Source organism: Canis lupus, chromosome 27 (assembly GCF_011100685.1).
Source record: "Canis lupus familiaris isolate Mischka breed German Shepherd chromosome 27, alternate assembly UU_Cfam_GSD_1.0, whole genome shotgun sequence".
In the NCBI taxonomy this organism is placed as follows: Eukaryota; Metazoa; Chordata; class Mammalia; order Carnivora; family Canidae; genus Canis; species Canis lupus.
In genome coordinates, this window is record NC_049248.1 from 22,756,870 (window position 1) to 22,778,027 (window position 21,158).

Below are 21,158 nucleotides of genomic sequence, written 5' to 3' on the forward strand. Positions count from 1 at the left end.
AGGCCCTCAGAGAAAAGTACTGTGACATAGCTTATCTTGATTTTTCTCTGAAAGAAATTTCAAATGATACAACTGCTCAGGATAAGCCCGAGACCCTGATAAGTGGGGTCTCTCTAGAAATGAAATATTGAAAACTGAAGACAGGCATATATTTACATGAAAATACACACACATTGTTCATAGTTTCCAGATATTGTGGTTTAAATGAAACAGATCATTAAAATTATTGATAAAAATTGTTTTTTTATGACAACTAACACAAGATATATTCCAGACAAAGAAAACCAGAAGAGTATATTTGTACTATCAGTAATGAGTGTTCCTTCTCCCCAAGTTTGTGTGTATTTTTTATTTCAGTCTTTGAAACAGAAAAATAAGATTTAATTCATATGCCTTAGATTTCATAAAAAAGAGTAAAAGGACATGACGTCAAATACAATGACTGACAGTTTATCGTTTTTTCAAGTATCAGAATTAATCCATTTCCCTCACTTGTGTTAAAAACCTTTGCATTGTTTTCTGCAATTCAAAAAAGTAGTATTTTCTGTTTTCATCCTAAGCTGTTTATGAAGTTACTAAGAAAATAACCAATATTCCAAGATACCACTCTGTAAATTAAAATTTTATCCAGTAAAATACATGTACTGAATAACATTTACTGAACTAAAAATATTTTTAAAAATAGTCTGAAGCAATATCACATATTATAAATTTCATATTGTATTATATATTATCTCCTTGTCTTTAAAAATTATTCTAGTGGGTATTATACCTAGAAGCTAATAATCCATATTACTGGTTTAGTATACATATAAGATTGTTTCATAATTACTGAAGATTGACCTGAGATACTTTAATATCTGTAGGTAAAAAGAAAAATGTGAACAAAATAATTATTCAAAATTTTGATTATTAAAGAATTATTAATTCTTTCATAATTTGAAAAAATATTGCCGCTATGTGTTAATTAGATAATTAAATAGACCAGTCACTTATAAAAAGTGATTCAATGCTTAAATATAAATCTCTACAGACTCACAACTTCCAAAGTAGTATAAGAACTACTACTGAAATACAAGTATAAGCATACTCTGAAATACTTTATTGAATTTAAAGGTTGCAGATGGCATATATTTGGAATAAAAAATAACATGCACATCCTTTCCTCATTCAAATAAATGCATTATTTTTATCTTTTTAATTATGAAATTAAGGTTTATCCTCATTAAACTGTCCTGAGAGATGCTTTTGAGTAAAAAAAACCCTAAATTTGTAAAATAGATGGACCCATTTAAACATTTTTATGAGAACAGTATGGTATCATCCATTTTACTGGTACTTTTATAGACTATAGAAATTTAAAGTAATTTATGATGAAAATGTCACAAGCATATTAAATCAACAAGAGTATGGTTAACATTAGGTAGCTCTTCATTCCTCTCAATCTTCCATATCCTCTTCCTCATATTTGGTTTTCTCCTGCTTCATCAAGGCTTGAAAGTAGGAAATATCTATTTCTAATACATTTTATTTTGTGTAAAATATATGTGCTCCTTAAATTTACATTATATTACAGGAAGCATTAAAAAAGCCCCGATCTTAGAAAATCTAACACACTTCAAGTCTGCACAGGTAAAATAAACCAGAAATTTTAATACTTCTGGGTCCTAATTTGACCTAATACACAAGTTAAAAGGAAATTTAAGTAGTTTTAAAGAAGTAACTTACCAAAAAGAAAAAAAAATGCCGCTGTGACTTATTTAAATTTAATCTTTCAAAAAATTAAGTTCATTTATCCATATATGTGTGTGCTGACTAATTTTAAAAGAAGGGAATCAAGAGATGACTAATATTTTATTTCATTTATTACATGCTCTTAAAGCAAATCAAGAGTAACAATAGCTCTTTGTATTGAGTGAGAGCAACAATCACCGAACCACTGGTTGATCTTGTTAAGAGGGAAGGGTAGTGGCATTGGAAGGCCACCTGAAGTAAAAAACATCATGTGAACCATAGAACCCATTTCCATATTATAGATACACCTATAATTTGTGTGTATCTGTAGCTTAAGTGTACAAAGTTTTTAGGCAAAAATCAGGTTAACATTTTTCTTTAAAAGACTGTAGATAAACCGAGAGTTAAATATAAAATGCATCATGATAAATGTACTTTCATGAAAAAATTAAGTTGTTCTAAACATCAAAAACAAATTGGGAGATCCAAAACATAAAAAGCTAAGGCTTAAAGAGAGCACTCACTTCATGAGGTTAGCCAGACTAACAGAATAATGATTTTTCTCTTGCAGAATAATTTTACACTTATCTAGAAACTCTGGTGTTAGGGATTTAATTTCTAAAACTCCCAAGTTCTACAGATCATTAGGTTTTCCACTCTTTGAAATACTGTATTCCTAATGTCTTTCCCTTCATTCCTACACCTACTTCAGACAAAGATTTTTTTTTTAAAGAAAACAATCACAAAAAATTAAGATGGAAACTATCCATTGGTTACTTAGGGTCTTCTTGGTTCTCATGTGTCCATAAGTGTCTGTGTGTGTATAACTCACTTTCGTTTTAAATTGTTCCATAAGTCTATTTTTTAAAGATTTATTTATTTATTTATTTATTTATTTATTTATTTATTTATGATAGACATAGACAGAGAGAGAGAGAGAGAGAGAGAGAGAGAGAGGCAGAGACACAGGAGGTGGGAGAAGCAGGCTCCATGCCGGGAGCCCAATGCGGAACTCGATCCCGGGACTCCAGGATCATGTCCTGGGCCAAAGGCAGGTGCTAAACCGCTGAGCCACCCAGGGATCCCCTGAAGTTCTTTCAAGGACCTGTGGCTTTCTACTTCTAGTGTACTTCTACTAGACCAGTTAAAAGTAAGGCAAAATTCCATTCTAATACCAGTTCCGAACTAGTGACCTTGGGCAATGACACTGAGGCAGTGTTCTTTAATCTGCAAATTCAGGATAAATAAAACTGACCTTGCAGGGTTGCTGTGAGAAATAAATCACATAATATATAAAAAATACTCAGAGAAACATATGGCAAAGAATGCTTTATCAATAAGTAATAGTTATAGTTAGCAATTAATTATACCAAGTAAGAAACTGACTAGGTAATATAAATGTGCTGACTTCCTGCTATATACTCTGGACTGTGCTAAGCACAGTGGAGGGTACAAACAATGGATAAATATAGTTTCTTCCCTAAGTCAAGATTGATAAACATAAAACAATGAGAATATAAATGTCTTATAACTGTATGCCGCTTTTAAAGGTGTGAAGGGAAAGGAAATGAGTCAGGGCGAACTGATTTTTCATAGAAGAGATGTAGTTAAGCTGGAAGTAGAAAAGGAGGTGGTATTCTAAGGAAGAACAATTTAAAGGCACAGGGGCAGGAATGAGGTAGCTGTTGCAAAAGGAATGCAGAAGAAGGTGTGGAACAGTGACAGGAGAAAGGACAGTGACCTAATGAGTGCATATCCCAGGAAGAGTAAAGCAGCACTGGGTTTGTAGACTAGTGCACCTTACAGAAGATCTTCACATAAAGACAGAGTTTAAATTTAATATGTAGGTAGGCAAGTCACTGAATTTTTAAAGCAATATATGTGATCGTTTTTACTAGAATAAAGATATGCAAGGTATCTGTTACGAGGTTATCAACATTTAGTAGCAATAATTTTAATGGTAACTTGAGTTGAAGTACCAATTGGGGAAATGAAGATGGAAAAAATGATACCAAGTTTATAGCACAGTGGGCACATAAAAGACTACAAATTAACTGGGGAAAAGAAAAATGAAATAGAACAACAGGATGAATAGTATAATTTATATGGTCTTTATTTCATTGATATAATATGTAAGTACTCACCTATCATATATTCTTATTTGTGTATATAGTCATTATACTATCTTGTATAATAGCTAAACCACATGTATTTTTTTTCCAAAAAAAGAAGTCACACACAGAGACTTCCCTATAATTCATATTGAGAGGGATGCCTAGGTGGCTCAGTGGTTGAGCATCTGCCTTCAGCTCAGGGCCTAATCCTGGAGTGCCAGGATCGAGTCCCACATTGGGCTCCCTGTATGGAGGCTGCTTCTCGCTCTGCCTGTGTCTCTGTGTCTCTCTCTCTCTGTGTCTCTCATGGATAAATCAATAGACACAGGCAGAGGGAGAAGCAGCCTCCATGCAGGGAGCCCAACATGGGACTTGATCCAGAACCCCAGGATCATGCTCTGAGCCCAAGGCAGACGCTCAACCACTGAGCCACCCAGGCATCCCAAATAAATAAAATATTTTTAAAAATTCATATTGAGATAGTGAAAATGCTAGAACAATTCCATCATGGGTTTCCCCTAAAGTATGACTCATTAAACTTTATTTTTTAAGTATTAAAAGTGTGCTGCAGTGTATCAACAACATGAGCTTGAATTACATTTATCTCCCTTAAACCTAATCAGTGCTTTTTTCCTGTAATGTACCACATGTACCAAAGCACTATTAGGCAGTGGGCTGATAGTTCATTAGCAGGCATTCTTCCTGTTGAGTTAGAATGGTACAGTGTGGGGTCAAAAAAAAAATTCTGGTGGGATGATACGGTACAGATATTTTAACTTGTGCTAATAAACTGTTGCTAATTTGAGGGAAAATAGTATAGTTGTGTTTGGACAACTTGGCTTTTAACCCACAGTTATATACAACTGTATTTTCTTCCACAGGTAGCCATTTTTGCTCAGCTATCCTAAGCTAGTGGCTGGTACTCCTCAGTGCATGGGGTGGAGAAGTTTCACAAAAGAGCCTTCTAAATTTGAGGTAGCCTATTTCATTTCTTCCTTGAGATGGTAAATTCTTGCCACTTTTCCTTAATAGTTTATTTTCCCAAATTGTTGAAAATACAACTTCTCCTGTTGCTATTACCCTGGGGCCCAACTGCCATCTGGAGTATTTGGACTGAAAGCATTACGCACTGACAAAAATATCTATTACTGGTTGGTCCCTCAAACCGTTTACTGACTAGTAAACTCCTTGAAGGCAAGGATTTAATCTCTATTATTTAATGCTTTCTCAGAAAATGGTAAAGGCAAGAAAAGTAGAAATGAATAAAGGCAGAAATGAACTGAATAAAATAATACCATTAATTTTTAACACATGTAGATCTCTAGTAAGTATTTAGTATACATTTAATAATGGTAGTGACTATTTGTGAAGCAAATTTTAAAAACTTGGATGGAAATGGTATGTTTTTACTACTTGAGGATTTGAGAAAAGACATAATGGTGATTTTGATAAAATTTCCCATTCATCCATTTATTTCATTTACTTAAAGGAACAAAGAAACAGTGAATTTCAAAATCTTATCAGCATAGGAACAAAATACAGCATAATATACTTACTATAGCCATAATTATAATAGTAAATGAATTAGTCAATGTGGAATTATGAACCAACAAAAATGGATAAAGATTATTAGAAAAAAGTTAATATCTTTTAAAAAGACAATAGAAACAAGAGTTTAAGTTCAGAGAGAGATACTCTTAATTGTTTTGGAAAAGACAAATAGGAAATGCCTTCTTTCTGATAAAGGGATATACACTGTTTACTCACTGGATCCTAAATATTTATTATTCAGAGAATAAAGAGGCATTTAATAGGGGCTATGGTTGTGAGATAGAAGTTAGCAATTCTTGCGATTTTTTAAAAATATATTTTATTTATTTATTTATTCATGAGAGACACAGAGAGAAGGCAGAGACATAGACAGAGGGAGAAGCAGACTTCCCACAGAGAGCACGATGTAGGAGTCGATCCCAGAACTCTGGGATCACTCCCTGAGCCTAAGGTAGAGGCTCAAATGCTGAGCCACCCAGGCGTCCCCTTGCAATCCTTTTTTCTTGATTTGTTCAAAGCTTAATTTTCTGTTTGAACTGTGATCTATTATCAGGTTTCCTTTTTGCATGCCCAAGTAATATAAACAAAGGCACAGGAAACAGGGAAGAACTACATTCTGGCAATTACTCAGTAGCCAGTAGCATATGACAGTGTTTAGTGTGATCAAGCACCTTACCTTCTCCTGCAGGCATAGATTAGGAGATGGGGATGCTCACATCTCACTGGGAAAATAGTGAGAAATAAGTCATACTCACCATTATCTTTCTACCTCTATCCTCCCTTTCTCTGGCTCCCCACATCTCTCCTCCCCAAATCACAAATTTTGTCATACTAAATATTTACACAAAGTATTTTAAGAAAAATAAATTAAAATTGTGACTGAAAATGTTGGCTTTCCTAAATGCTTTATCATAAAACATACTGATTAAGTAAATTTGTAAACATTTATACTGCCATTATCTGAAAGAGGAGTGCTAACAGACTGCACGTTCAGTTAATAAAATTTTTGCTAAATTAATTGCTTAAAATTATTTCTATAAGTAGAATAATTTTCTCCAAATGAAATATCATATAAACATCAATACATAAAAGAGGGAAAAAAGAAGTATATTATATAAATGAATTTTACATGTTTTTAATATTTAATCCAATGGGACCAATGTGGTTGTTTAATTTATCCTAAGAATTTAAATAGGCATAGGGATGAAAGTTAAAGTTCTTTATCAGCCTTGGGAGTCAAGGCTTGGGGGTTAGAAGTAAGTAGTAGTGACTTATAAGCTCTCATACATGCAAACATGTATAAATATAAATTTTCAAAGAGAACATTATAGAGCTAAAAACCTTCTGATTAATAGTCTCTTGGAGTTCAAATATACATACAGAAATAGCAGAAGATTTTTAGCTGAAGTCCAGGGATTGATAACTGGCAGTAAAAGTTAACATAGATGCAGTGTGTTCACTACTTGGATCGGAGATTTTCAAATGTGTGTCTGGTCATTTATCATGATTTTAAAAATAGGTAAATTGTACTTCTAAAGTTTCAATCAAACCTGAAAGATGTACGTTAGATGTGATGTGTAAAAAAGCATTTGTTTGTTTTTTTTAAGGGAAGAAACAAAGAGTAACATTTGTGAGGAAAAAATTCAGAAAGCAATTTCAAGGCTCCGTAAGTGTTATCTTTATAGCTTAATTTCAGCTTCTTAATGTAACTTAAATGTGGAGTTTAAAGAGAAACTAATGTACTGGAGAAAATATTTCAAAACATATCAGCATGTTTCAATGTGAATAAATTTGCATTGCACATTATTTTTCATAATGTTTCTTCACAGAAAATTATCAAAGCAACTTAAGTTTAAACATGGACTTCTTTCCCTAACATTGTCAGCTCTTCTTTTTGAAATTATTCAAGTATATAGCAAAAATGGAAAAAAAAAAAAAAAGGCCTTAAATTTGCTGGATCCCAGGGCAAAAGTGCAAATAGAAACTCACATGGAAAAAAACTTAACAATTTACAAATCAAGATAATGAAGTGTTTATTACAACATTTCATTCTCCCATCTTGACAAACATACCTTCAAAACACCTGTATGCAAAGGCAAACCACAATAAGATACCACTTTACACCTAGTAGGATGGCTGTTATAAAAACATTAGAAAATAACAAATGTTCACAAGAATGTGGAGGAATCAGGACCCTTGTTGATTGCTGGTGAGAATGTACAGTTGTGTAGTTGCTATAGAAAACAATAAGGTAGTTACTTGCAAAATTATGCAGTATTGCCATATGATCCAGCAAACCCACTTCTGGATACATACCCAAAATAATTGAAATCAGAGACCGTTAAGAGGTATTTATATACCCATGTTCAGAGCAGCATTAGTTATGATAGCCAAAAAGTGAAAGAAACCCAAGTTTTCATCAACGGAGGGATGGATAAACAAAGTGTGTTATAAACATACAGTGGAATATTATTCAGCTTTAAAAACAAAGGAAATTCTGATACATACTGTGACATGGATGAACCTTGAAGACATTATGTTATGCTAGATGAAATAAACTGTTATAAAGGGCCAAATATTGCATGATTTCATTTATATGAGGTGAGGTATCTAGAGTATTCAATTTCATGAGACAGAAAGAATGGTGGTTGCCAGAGACTGGAGGGAGGTGGGGTACTTAATTCTTTAATGGGTACAGAATGTCATTTTGGGAAAATGAAAGTTCAGGAGATGTATGGTAGTGATGGGTACATGACAATGTAAATGTGCTTAATGCCAGGGACTATACATTTAAAGATGGTTAAAACGGTAAATTTTATGTTATGCATATTCTCTCCCCGACCGACACATAAAGGATCAGGAGGGCAGGTTTGATTTTAGATTTCATGATCTCCTTGATGGTCCATGTTTGTACTCCTTCTTTTCCTGTCCTTTCCTTCTCCATTCAAAAGAAGATGCTTAGCTTTTGTCCTAGATGGCCTAAATTTCTTGTCTGTGACTAACCTGCAAGTGGCTTCTAAGGTAGGGCCCAGAATATGACATGGCTACCAGCCCTGCTAGACTGTGAGTCTTTAACAAATTCCAAAATAAAGTTAGAAAGATATTCCAGGCAGGGGAAACCTAACATGCAAAGTTACAGGTAACCTTTAAATCAACCAACAAAATACGTCTGTAAGTATTTAAGATTTTTCTGTATACCACAGAGGGCACTTCTTAAAAAAGAGACTCTCCCCTTCTCTTTTTAAAATAAAAGATGATGTTCATTTTCCTTCTCCTAGGCAGGAGAATGTGTGGTCATCCTATTTTGCAGCCACCACTACTGGAGCAGTGGTAGAAGAGGCTGAACAAAAAGAAATCTGGTTTCTTTCACTCGGCATAATGTTTTTGAGGTTCCTCCATGCTGTAGCATATGTGTTAGTAGTCTGCTCCATTGTATTGCTGAATAGTATTCCTTTGTATAGATATATCATATTTGTGTGTGCATTTATCCAGTTGATGGACATTTGGATTGTTTCCAGTTTTAGGCTATTATGAATAATCCTGCTATTGAACATTCCTGTTCAGCCTTTGTGAATGTTTTCATTTCTCTTGACTACCCAATTCCTAGGATTGGATTCGCTGAGCCATAAGGTAAGTTCATGATAACTTTTTAAAGAGACTGTCAAACTTTTCCAAAGCAGCAGAACTATTTTTGCATTCCCACGAGCAGTGTTATAAGAGTCTCAGTTTATACCATTATCAATACTTGGTATTGTCTGTCTTTTTTATTATAACTATTCTAGTAGGAGTGAAGTGGTATCTCATTATAGTTTGATTTTTATTTTTTAAAAAAGATTTATTTATTTATTCATGAGAGACACAGAGGGAGAGAGGCAGAGACACAGGCAGAGGGAGAAGCATGCTCCATGCAGGGAGCCTGATGCAGGACTTTATCCCAAACTCTGGGATCACGCCTTGAGCTGAAGGCAGACGCTAAACTGCTGAGCCACCCAGGCATCCCTCTCATTATCTGCATTTCCTTAGTGATGAATGACATTGAGCAACTTTTTATGTGCTCCTTAGCCATTTCTATGTAGTCTTTGGTAAAATGCCTACTCGGACTTTTGCTCTTTCTATAAAATGGGTTGTTGTATTATTAGTTGTAAGAGTTCTTAATATTCAAATTTGATTATAAAGAGAAAAACCTACCAGAGAAACTATGTGAGGGTCCAGTTTAATAGCAGTATATAGATATTATGAAAATGTTCATAATGATAAAAATATAATGATAATAAAAGAATAGCACAAATAAACATATTTTCCACTCATATAAATCTTAATATACTTATACAATGATAAATTTTTTATTCTTTAAGTTTTAAAAATCCTAGGCAATGGAGGTTGAAAAGGACTCGCTGCACCCCAGTAAGGAATACTAGCATGGTCAAGGGAGCTCTGAAAGTTAGTGACTTTTATTAGTCACTAAGATGACTTCTGGAAAAAATGAAGACTAGATAGGGCTAGCCCTCAAGACAAACTCTTGAGGGTGTAAGGCTTGGGGTAGGGAGTAAATGCTTAGATTTCTCTCCTAACTTCCTTGATAGTTAGGAACCCAACCCCTAGAAGTTGGGTGGCGAGTGGGGGTGTGAAGCATTTCTCCTGCTGCATCATGCTCTTTACCACAGTCCAAGGGAGAAGGTGATTGGGGGAAGGTGATGTGGGAAGGGCTTTCACTTAATCCTCAGTCTAGAGTTCCAACTGAACAGTTTTTCCCAAGGGAGAGAAGGCAGTGAACTAAAGTCACTTGGAGGAGCAAGTGCAAGTAAGTACACATAGCATGATATGGGATCTGCTGTATTTGGATACAATTCCTAAGACTTGAGGGCAAGAAAGAAATGTATCAAACTGAAAGAGTGAGGAAAACTCAGACTTACTATAGATTTGTCCAAATGGAGGATAACTAATAGCCAGTATAGCTGTGGCACAGAATTTTGAAAATGAGCAAGTTGAACTGGTTGGAATATAAGTTTCAATATCAGGTAACACAACGAAACGACTTAAGTGGACAAAGCTTCCAAAAGGCTGGAAGGCCAGCTGACCTCTAGAGGAGAGTTCTAGATGGTAGTGGGATAAGGCACAAGGGAAAAGAAATGTTATCCACTTGGGACACCTGGGTGGCTCAGTGGTTGAGCACCTGCCTTCAGCCCAGGGCGTGATCCTGGAGTCCTGGGATTGAGTCCCACATACAGCTTCCTGCATGGAGCCTGCTTCTCTGTGTATGTCTCTGCCTCTCTCTCTTTCTCTCTCTCTCTCTCTCTCTGTGTGTCTCTCATAAATAAATAAATAAATAAAAATTTTTTAAAAAAGAAATGTCATCCACTTCTGAAAGAGAATTTTCTGCCTTTGGAAAAAAAAGGTGAGCCTCTTGGAGAGCAGGTCTGAGGAAACAAGGGGATGGCTGGTAGGGACCTCAGGGCAGAAACTACTACTATTATGACCCACATCTCCTTAAATGTATCACTCCTGGATGATATGTCTTGGAAAAGCTGGAATATAAAAGTAAAATATTATGTCTGGCTATTGTGTAGTTTTACCATTAAAAAGCTATTGTGAATACATGTGCAGATGCTATAGCATTATCTATGTAAAGCTGCTATCACCAAATGCTAATAATACACAGACAATCTTTATTACTTTATTCCAAATTCAGTCCCACTCAGTGTGATACTTGGACGGAATGCAGAGCTATCAATGAGGGGTGGAGTGTTGATAGGGTGTGAAGATGGCATCTTGATAAAAATTAAAGAATACATTTGAACTTACTTAAATTGTGAGACCTTTTTCACAGGTATGATGCTCTCAAGCTGTTTCTGTCACGCCGCAGATACTGAAGCATATAAATAAGAAATGCTTCAAATGTACTGGATTTTAAAAGGATTTCTTCATTTTGTGATACACCAATGCATCTTGAATAGTTAGGAAAAACATTTTGACTTTTACAATTGAAGCGGTTCCTTAAAGATCCAGATATATTTGCAGGAGTCATGCAAGAAAACACCAACTGATAGTTTATCTCTCTCTCACTCCCTCCTTGTTTTTTTTCTACTCCACAAGCCATCTTCATGTACTGCACAGTAATCCATTACAATATGTTCCAACATCTGCCTCCCCATATGATGTATGACCTATTCGATTGACCCTTTTTATGCCGCTCCAGACTTTCCGCTCATGACTGTGGGAGGAAGAACGCTCTGCATCCATTCCTGAGGTCACTAACCAGTAAATACATCTCCATTTGGCAAGGTAAAGGGGACGCTGGCTGGAAAGCTCTGCAAATCTTTTATATATCAGTGACTATACTCATAGCTTTAATTAGTTTAATTTATGGGAAAAAGCACTGCTGAAATTCCTTTCAAAGTAACAATAAGAAGAGAATGCTTGTTAAGGGGAGGGGGTTTTATTTTCTGTTGTTACCAAATATTTTTACTGAACATAGGGAAGCTGAATATTATCAGAAAGATTTTTAAGGCAATCACTTATCTTTGATTAAGTTCATAATTGTGAAATCATTGTTCATTTTAACCCAATAGATTGGGGGCGGTATGTAATAATAATAATCAAAGCATTAAAAGTAGTGAGCATTTTTTACTCAATAAAAACAGAAAATGAATGTTAAGTCATATTAAATCAGACTATATATTATTTTGTATATTACAAAAAAAAAAAGCAACAAAACATACTTCCAGATTGCATACTTGCTGGAAGCTTGAAAATACTTGGCGCATATGGGGAGAGGCAGTGCAAGAGCCATGATTTTTCTCAGTGACTATGAAGTGTCACTCACTTTGCTAGAAGTCTGCATGCTATTTCAGGGATCACCATAACAAGTCTGTGTGTTCAGTGGGGGTGGTTCGATAACTTGACAAAGATTAAACAACTAGTAGTTGCAGAAGTCTGGGTATCCCTGCAAGTTTTCCTTTCTACTATGTGCCATATAAACTTACCATATGGGGGTAACAATGTTACTACTAAAAATGCTTTCCAAACTTAAAATTTGTGATGAATTCTCTATATTGCGGTGGGATTCCCCTACCTGCTGGCCGGTGGAAGCAAGGATTTTCCCTGACTCTGAGCCAATGACAGTTTACAAGCCCAGGGGTTAGAAGCTTCAAGAGTAAAAGACTTCTTGAGTCACTCGTGACAGAACTCTACTTTCCCTGAAGAAAGTACATCCCTTTAATATGTATATTTTTAATTTAGATGTTTTATTTTACTGCTGGTAGTAACAGACAACACGTGATGGATTAAAATAAAAAGAAAAACTTCCTCCTATGGATTTCTCCCTTATTTTTCCTTCATTTTTCTTCTATAAACTTTCTTGATTAAGAAAACTCTAGGTATTATATTAGTGTTGGTTATTTGGGCACATAAAAGGAATCAGTCTAAATTTTGAGAGAAATCTGGATGCAGAATGCTAATAGCAGCAAAGATAATCATAATAGCTAAAATTTATAGGATTCTTACTGTGTGACAGGCCCATGCTGTCTCTCTCTGAATCTTAAGAAACAGATACTATTATTTTGCGGAGGAAGCCATTGAAGCATAGAGAAAGTAAGTCATTTGTCCAAAGGCACATAGGTAAGAGGCAAAGAATAGGTTAAAATCTACATCTTTTTACAGAGCTCAAAACTTTTTTTTTTTTTTTTTTTTTTAAGAGCTCAAAACTCTTAACCAATGCCTTATGAACATCTTTTTTGGTCATTTAAATACAGTAGTAGGCTCTGGGACTTTGGTGCAAAAGAGTGGGACAAGCCCAGGGAGGGCAACTCTAACTTCTGATAGAGCTTGGGCTCTTATAAGAACTATATGACTGCCATTGTGGTGCAGAAAGGACATGAGAAGTACGCAAGAGGACATCTTCCCTAGCATTTTCATTTCCTTCTTCTTGGCCACTGCCAGTAAAAAATGTTTCAGTTTGGTTTACTTCTCAATTCATGGTGTTTGAAGAGCACATGAGGGAGAGCTATGATATGGTCAGACAGATTGGGAAAAGTTTCTCTACAAATATGATTGCTTGGAGATCAGAGAGAATGAGATGTTTCAAATATGTACATGGAGTAGAAAAAGCTAGCAGAAAGACCTAGTGGTAGGAGAGAACATGACAAGCGTGGGGTATTAGAAGGCCAGTGAGTCTCTAGTGTGGTGGCAGAGATGTTCAAAAAGGTAGATGAGGAGCCATAACAATTTAAGAAGAGGCATGACATAACTAGATTTTCATTTCTATAAGATTAGTCTAGATATAATATGGAGAATTGATTGGAAGCATTTGGCTTACCTACATTCAACTTTTAATGGAATAAGATTAACATAATCATTTTTACATTATTTAAGATTGATTAAAAATCAATGATACAATAAATCTGGATACATAATTTTCAACATTCTGAGTTTCACCCTTATTTCAATATTTGCTTTTTCCTGGATAATTTATACTAATATTTCAATCATGCTGAAAAATTTTATATTTTGTTTCAGTCCATAGTCACTAACCTTGTTTCTTTTGGATCATTTAAAAAAAGAATAAGAAAAAAAATATATTAAAAATGAGCCATTTGCACTACCTACACCACACATTACTCTTAAGTCAATTAAAATAACAGAAACACACTCTAATAGTACCTTGCATTTACAATCTGTCTTGAATCATGAGAGGCTTCCATTTTAATTGCATGGGACACACTTCTCATATCATCAAAGTAGTCCAGAGAAATCATTAACGATTGTAACTTCTCCTTTTCTGCCTTAAACTGATTGACTCATTCAATATTTATTTATTGGACTCCCATAACTTACCAGGTTTTGTTCTAGACACTTAGAACACATCAGTGATGTTCTAGACACTTAGGGCACATCAGTGAACAGAGATCTCTGTGTTAATGATAGGATTTTAAATGTTTTTCCTCTGAAAAAGACTTGCAAGACTTTAATCTTTCATTCTGTCTATCTAGTATTTCTCTAACATTTCCCCATATGACACTATCATTTGTGGTTATCATGATTGGGAATTTATATATCCATTATTCTTTATATCTGTAAATGAATATTGCTTTTGAAAGAAGTCAAGTCATTATTGAAAGTCCATGATTGAGTTCATGCTTACAAAATGGATATACCTTGAAAACATTATGTTAAGTGAAATAAACCAGACAGAGAAGGAGAGAAGGTGAATAGAAAGTATAATAGAGTTACCAGGAGCTGAAGGAAAGGAAAAGGCAAGTTATTATTTCATGGTTACAGAGCTTCCATTTGGGATGATCAGGAGTTCTGGAAATAAATGTGGTGATGAATATAAAACATTATGATGAGATTTAATGTTATTAAATTATACACTTAAAAATGGTTAAAATGGTAAATTTTATTATTATGCATATTTTGCCACAAAAGTGGAATGATTAAGGGGATGATAGAAAAAAACAAACACTGTTTCCCAGTCCCACATCAAGCCTTATTTTTTAAAAAATATTTTTCCAATTTGTTCCCATGTGTTGGTTCATTTTGTACATTAACTCAAGTGAACATATTTAAAGAGGGGAAAGGAGTAATGATGTTTTAAAGTAAAAGGAGGTTGGAAATATTAGTTTTTTAAAAAATACTAAAAATTATTCTAGGCTACAGAAACAAATATAAACAAATATAAAAGAAAGAAGAATATGTTCTAAATCAACCCAATTTGGTAATGCCCCTTTCAAATTAATGGTCGCTCTGAAACGGAAGCTACAACATCATGTCAACCCTTCCCTGACTTTGGAAAAAACACAGCATTTGCCTGTTCTACTGTAAAAGGTAGTTCTTTCTTCACTTTTCCCTCCTCTCTAAAGCTAGCTTCTTTTTCATATTCAGATGACTGTTTATGAGCTCAATCCTGTTTCAACTGTCAGTCTTTACATCGAGGAAAGATAGATGGGACACACCAACCCCAACCTAAATGACCTTTGGATGTGACAAGAGTTTTAGGTCAGCCTTGCTAAATGGAGGCCTTGGTGTATCGAGACATGCCTTGGGGTGAAATTTACAGTGAATTTATTATCTCCCAATGCCCTTTGGACTGCTTCCCACCATCAAACACTATGGCAGCACTTGGAACAGGAAGAAATACATTAACTGGAATCTGATCGTTTTAAAAGGTTACAGCTGCCCAAATATAATTTAATTTCATACTTGCCCTTTGAGGGTTTGGTGTATATTTTCATTTTATGACTGCAAATGATAAAGCTCTTAAGATTCCAGGCAATAAAAAGAGAAAAAAAAAGTATTTTAAGGGTTAGAAGTCTATTCAGTTCATACTCAATGAGTGAAGTGACAAATTAGCTTTTTTAAAAAAATCTAACATTTCTCTTTTTTATTTGGACCATCTCTTATTCCTCTTCTGATCGTACACTTCTATGTTTGGTTGAAATTAGTATGTGAACACTGACCTCAGATCTCAGCTAGTGTGAAAATAAAAAGGGTGATAAAGAAAAAATGAAGATAAAGCCAAGCTGATTTAAAGTGAAAATATTTTAGTATAGGGGACACGTTTTTCAGTAGTGTTCCCTCTCATATGACTGGGAAAATTTACCCATCAGAGTATATCAACATGAAATCGATTTACCATTGATTCTGTACTTCAACAGTATATCACATTTCTGCAAACTTTAAGGAAAGGGTCACAAAATCCTCCATAAATGCCACACCACAGCCTCATTTGTTTAATTACTAAATATTACTATTCTTTTATTAACAGAAAGTAAGTGGTATGGTGTTTTTAATTCAATAAAATCAATCAGAAAAAATCAGAAACAAAAACCAGATAAAATTATCTACAGTTTATTTTAGTCATCAAAACAAAACAAAACAAGCCCCCAAACCAACTTTTGCTCTTTCCCTTTAACCTGATACTTTATCAGACTTCACAGTTCTTTAAATATCAATCCAATAGAGTTTGAGGCAACACAGTATTTTGGATTCACTATTCATAATGAGGAAAGCTACATAGTGAAACTTTTAATCCATATAAGCCAAATACAACTTAAAGTTGTGCACGTGAGCCCACGTGAACATGTATGAACACGTGTGGACACATACGCATTCTTTCGTCATTTTTCAATTTGATCAATAAATACTTCTTGAAAGATTTGAGCTAGTTCCTGTGAAGTTTATGCTTTAAACAAATATTTTAGATTAAGAGGGTACTACTGATATGAACAACAAAGAAACATAAAATAATTAGCATTTAAGTATTGTAAAACTTAAACACAGTAGATGATTATAAATATTAATGTATCTTTTCAAAAAAAGATTTTATTTATTTGAGAGAGAAAGAGCACAAGTGGGGCATGGGGACACAGGGAGAAGCAGACTCCCCGCGGAGCAGGGAGTGTGGAGCAGGGACCCCAACATGGGGCTCGATCCCAGGACCCTGAGATCATGACCTGAACCTAAGGCAGACACTTAACCAACTGAGATACCCAGGTGCCCTAATACTAATGTATCTTTATTAGCAAATTAATTTCGTGTCGGTATGTCACTCTTCTCAAAGGATTTTGCATAGTATTTAATTTGCATAATGATTCTAGTGGTCAGATATTACTATCCCCATTTATAGATTATGAAAATATAGTCTAGCAGTTAAGGAATCTGACTCAAGTAGCAAACCCAGTTGGTTACTGGGACTCAAATGCTCTAGATGGTAAAGGGTAATGGGACTTATTGTTTTATTCATTCATTTATTTATCCCTCTTTTAATCAACAAATATTAATTAAAGGCTCACCTAAGGTGAGAACAATGAAAACAAAGATTATCTAGGAATCAATTCCCAATTCTTTAAGAAAAAAGTCTTATGCTCATTTTTCTAAGGAAGATATAGAAACAGCCAGTAGGCACATAAAAAGATGCTCAATATTACTAATCATCAGGGAAATGCAAACCAAAACCATAGTGCGGTATCACCTAACACCCATTTATATGGCTATTATCAAAATTAAACAAAGCAAAACAGCAAAAACCACAAGAAAATGACAAATGATGGTGAGGATGTGGAGAAACTGGAACCCTTGTTCATTGGTGGTAGGAATGTAAGTGGTGTAGTCTCTGTGGAAAACATGGCAGTTCTTCAAAAAATTAAACCTAAGATTACCATATGATCCAGCAATTCCCCTTCTAGGTATACAATCAAAATACTTGAAAGCAGGAATAGGGACAGATATTTGTATATCCATATTCACAGAAGCATTATTTACCATAGCAAAAAGTGAAAACATCCAAATATCTATCAATGGTTGAATGGGTCAACAACAGGGTTACACAGTAGCAACAATAGAATATTATTCAGCCTTAAAAGGGAAGGAAATTCTGACACATGATGGACCTTAAAACATAATACTAAATGAATAAGCCAGACACAAAAGACCAAGCATTGTCTGATTCCACTTATGTGAGGTACCTCAAATGGATAATTCATAGAAACAGAAAGAAGAAAGCTGGTTACCAGAGACTTGGTTGCAGAGGTGGTGACAAAGTCAGGAGTTACTGTTTAACAGGTATGAACTTTCAATTTAAGATGATGAAAAAGTTGTGACGATGGGTAGTGGTGAGGGTTGTACAACAATGTGAATGTACTTTATGCCACTGAAATATATGTTAAAAAATGCTTAAAGTGGTAAAGTTTGTGTTACATGTATCTTAAAATAAAAAGTAAATCCATGGAAGGTTAATAAAAATTAGCAGAGTTTGGGTCACAATCAAAATTAAAAATAAAATTAAGAGCAAAAATTAAATACTTAAGTCTTCACACTAACAATATCAGATGAGAAGTTAACATCAAAAGAAAGCCAAAAGAACAAAGCATAAGCAAAGAAATGCTGGAATTAAGGACAGCAGACAGAACTGAATGCCATGTTAAAATAGGGGGACTGAAAGCATGACTGCTGAACTATAAGATAGTTCAAAAAAGGCCAAAAAGATCAAGGGAATTTGAGGGGTGATGAAACTGTCTTGTACTTTGACTGTGGAGGTGGTGGTGGTTGTGGTTAAAACTCATAGAATTGTGCATCCAAAACAGAGTCAATTTTACTGGAACTTAATTTTAGAAATAAAAAAAAAAAAAGATACCATGTGAAAATGAAAGAGATCTTATTCAACAACTTTGACTTACAGTTCTAAACCATTTAGGTCCTTCTTCCCAAGAAAGAGTCAGAAAAAGTGGGAGTTTGCTAACACTGTAGATTACAATGATTTTTTTTTTTAACATTACAAAATTCAGACCTGATCTTTCTTTATCTTTAGTATCTCCATATGGGTATAAAAAATGAAATACAAATGGTTTCAGTGTACAGGAGAGCAGCTAGCCAGGGGTTACCACCCACCGTTTGAGATAAGAGGAGTATAAAGTACTGATAGTAGACTATTAAATAAACAAGGTGAAAGCGATTCTTTCCATCTCAGCTGATGCTAAGAAACCAATTGTGCTGCACTTTCTTAATATAAAAATAATGAGTAGTGCTTCCCCATCTACATGTTTCCTTTCCAAGAGAACTCACACTTCTTTCCCAATCTATGAAGCATGGTTTGAAAACATACCAATTCTAATGGGAGAATGAGTGAAAATAGGACTGTTTCAACTGTTGCTGTTCTGGTCTAAATGGAAGCCTCTACTATTGGCATAGTTAGCTTCATAAATAGAGAAGATGAATTAGGCTAGGATCTCCTAAGATCATTTAGAATGTTATGAACTCTATTTAAAACAACAAAGGCCCAGATATACATACTATCTTCTGATTGTTCTCATCCTTGCCATTTGAATATTCCTAATTTCAATTTCTGACCCATTGGCTTATATCTGGATTAATCCTTTACCTGTTTATTCAATAAGCAATACTTCCAAAAAAGAATAGTTCCTCCATTTTTTTTCACTGTTGTGGGAGAATAACAAGGAAGTGAGAAGTTCACATCTTGAAAAATGAGAGAGAAGTGAAAAGACTTGAAAAGAGGAGAAGAAGGCAGCCCGGGTGGCTCAGCGATTTAGTGCCGCCTTCAGCCCAGGGCATGATCCTGGGGACCCAGGGTCGAGTCCCATGTTGGGCTCCCTGTGGGGAGCCTGCTTCTTCCTCTGCCTGTGTCTCTGCTTTTCCCTTTCTCTGTCTCTCATGAATAAATAAATAAAATCTTAAAAAAAAAAAAAAAAAAGGAGAAGAGGGGAGAGGGAAGAAGTAAAGAAAGACTAATGGGGGAGGGTGGCTAAAAACAGAGAGAGGAAAAGTTAAATGAAGAGAAGAAAAAAAAAAAAAAGAAGAAGACATAAAAGTGAAAACAAAGAGAAAGATTTCTAAGATACCAGAACAGAAAGGTCAATTTTTAAAACTAGGTTTCTATTTTAAAATCTTTAGCAGTCCCCAGGGACAAAAAGGTTGGTATTGTCCAAAAACTGTGGCTGTGTAATTGAAGATGATGACATTCTGATTACTGCTAGGAAATTATTTTATGTGAAATTGTTATCTATTTATTTCTAGATAGCTCTTCTTTTCTTGTGTGTAAGTATGCTTTTAGGTTGTGTATTGGGTAATCTAGCACTGGTCTGACCTGCTCATCTTTCTTCTCATCCCATGGAGCTGTAATAGGAATAATTAAAACTTTCTTGCCTAATTGGATCTTCAGAGCTTGCTTGATTATTTTCAAGTTTCTAAATCATTTCTTTTGAATGCTTCAGATCAATAATTGCCTCATTACCATTCTCTCATGTTTTTCTTGACAGCACATGAATAAATGTGTCCATGAATCAGAGAAGTCTACTTGTAAACTGCAAAGGTTCCTTATGGGGACTTCTGGGGCTCCTGGTTCCTTTCACTTGTACTTCCTTTGCTTCATTTCCCCCTTATCCTCCGTTATACATAAGTAGGTCAGCTAGAGGAAGGATAGTAATATGCATTTTACATATAAGAAAACTTGAGTCACAAGCAGATTGAATGACTTGAGACCAGACTCCTACATCACTTCAAAGCCAGGTTGCAACTAGAACCTTTATTTGTTTAGCAATGTGAGTGGTTAGGAGGATCATGATTGATCAGCTACTTTGGCTGCCTTTATTATGTCCTGTTTATTCTTATGCCCAAACTATTCATGTTGTAAGACTCTCCCCATTGTAACAAACACTACAACTTTCCAGTGGCACATGGCTTTCCCTTCAAAGAGAAAAGCTTGTCCCTTTCCCAAATGACTGTCAATACCGTGAAAGCTCTAGTAACTCATATGGAATGAAAAGAAATAAAGAGAAATTCTATTTTTAGGAAGAATTGAAATGTAGGTTTCTTGTAATCTTACATGTAAAGATTTTTATATTAAAAATTATTTTCATAAAGACATTCTGCTGCATTAAATACTTGAATAAAGATGGATTTTCTCAATCACCATACTCTTTTGTACTATAAGACATAATCGCTCTATCTCCGAAAATTACTTGCTAACTTGAATTACAAAATGTTTTGCTAGGCTCATTTTTGACAATGGGATATACTTGAACCTAGGAGATTATGATGAGGATGACAACAGCTAATGGTGGCTGAATGCTTATGCTATGCTCAACATTTTGTAAGTAGTATCTCATTTAATCCTCACAACACCTGTCTGTCTCATCTAGGAACAATATTATCAAATTTCACATGGGAAAGAAACTAAGAATAAGAGGTATTTAGTAACTTGATCAAAGACACACACAAACAAGGTCTCATTATAGAACCAAAGCTCAT

At 34.7% G+C, this 21,158-nt stretch overlaps 1 protein-coding gene and 1 long non-coding RNA gene across 24 annotated transcripts in view; one reads left to right on the top strand and one right to left on the bottom strand.

Moving 5' to 3' along the window:
• LOC111092871 overlaps positions 1-9,022 on the top strand; it is a 36,909-nt gene extending 27,887 nt beyond the window's left edge. Inside the window, exons 2-4 of the long non-coding RNA XR_005379936.1 lie at positions 4,730-4,823; positions 7,007-7,065; positions 8,918-9,022. This is a non-coding gene — a long non-coding RNA (uncharacterized LOC111092871). The remainder of the gene's footprint in view (positions 1-4,729; positions 4,824-7,006; positions 7,066-8,917) is intronic.
• SOX5 (SRY-box transcription factor 5) overlaps positions 1-21,158 on the bottom strand; it is a 997,462-nt gene that overhangs the window by 71,076 nt on the left and 905,228 nt on the right. The window lies entirely within an intron of this gene.